This window comes from Sinocyclocheilus grahami, unplaced genomic scaffold (assembly GCF_001515645.1).
Source record: "Sinocyclocheilus grahami isolate Dianchi unplaced genomic scaffold, SAMN03320097.WGS_v1.1 scaffold996.1, whole genome shotgun sequence".
NCBI lineage: Eukaryota > Metazoa > Chordata > Actinopteri > Cypriniformes > Cyprinidae > Sinocyclocheilus > Sinocyclocheilus grahami.
In genome coordinates, this window is record NW_015506175.1 from 297,141 (window position 1) to 297,684 (window position 544).

General features: G+C 39.0%; 1 protein-coding gene across 2 annotated transcripts in view; it reads right to left on the reverse strand.

The window, feature by feature from the left end:
* LOC107565355 (hepatoma-derived growth factor-related protein 3-like) overlaps nt 1-544 on the reverse strand; it is an 18,573-nt gene that overhangs the window by 6,133 nt on the left and 11,896 nt on the right. The window contains exon 7 of one of the 2 annotated variants that reach the window (XR_001606365.1): nt 418-435. The exons of the other annotated variant lie outside the window; for it this stretch is intronic. The gene's annotated coding sequence lies outside the window, so the exon portion shown is untranslated. Of the gene's footprint in view, nt 1-417; nt 436-544 lie in introns of those variants that run through there. 2 annotated transcript variants of the gene reach the window in all.

The following is a 544-nucleotide window of genomic DNA, read 5'->3' on the forward strand; positions in this document are numbered from 1 at the left end:
CCTAAAGAAGAGCGCATCTGTACTGAATGTAGATCAGGATCAGTAGAGACGGAGGAGCACTTCCTCCTTCACTGTGACAAATACACGTCCTTAAGAGACTCACTGTACAGTCAAATACAGCAGAGCATTCCTGACTTCCAGTCGCTCCATGAAAACCACAAATTAAGAATATTACTTGGTGAAGGACCTGCTTCCTCTTTGGTAGCACATTATATTTATAAATGCCACAAACTAAGAGTTAAAGAGTGAACACATCTGCATTAGTAGTACCATCAATGTTTATATAAATATATATGGATGTATTTTACATGTATTTTTGTTTTGTTTGTTTATGGATGAATAGTATATGTACAATGCTTTGGCAATATGTACCTAAGTATGTCATGCCAATAAAGCAATATGAATTGAATGAATTGAGTGAGTGTGTGTGTGTGTCTGTGAGAGTAAGTGTGTGTGCGAGTGTGAGAGAGAGTGTGTGTGTGTGTGTGTGTGTGTGTGAGTGAGAGAGTGTGTGTGTGTGTGTGTGTGTGAGTGTGTGAGTGTG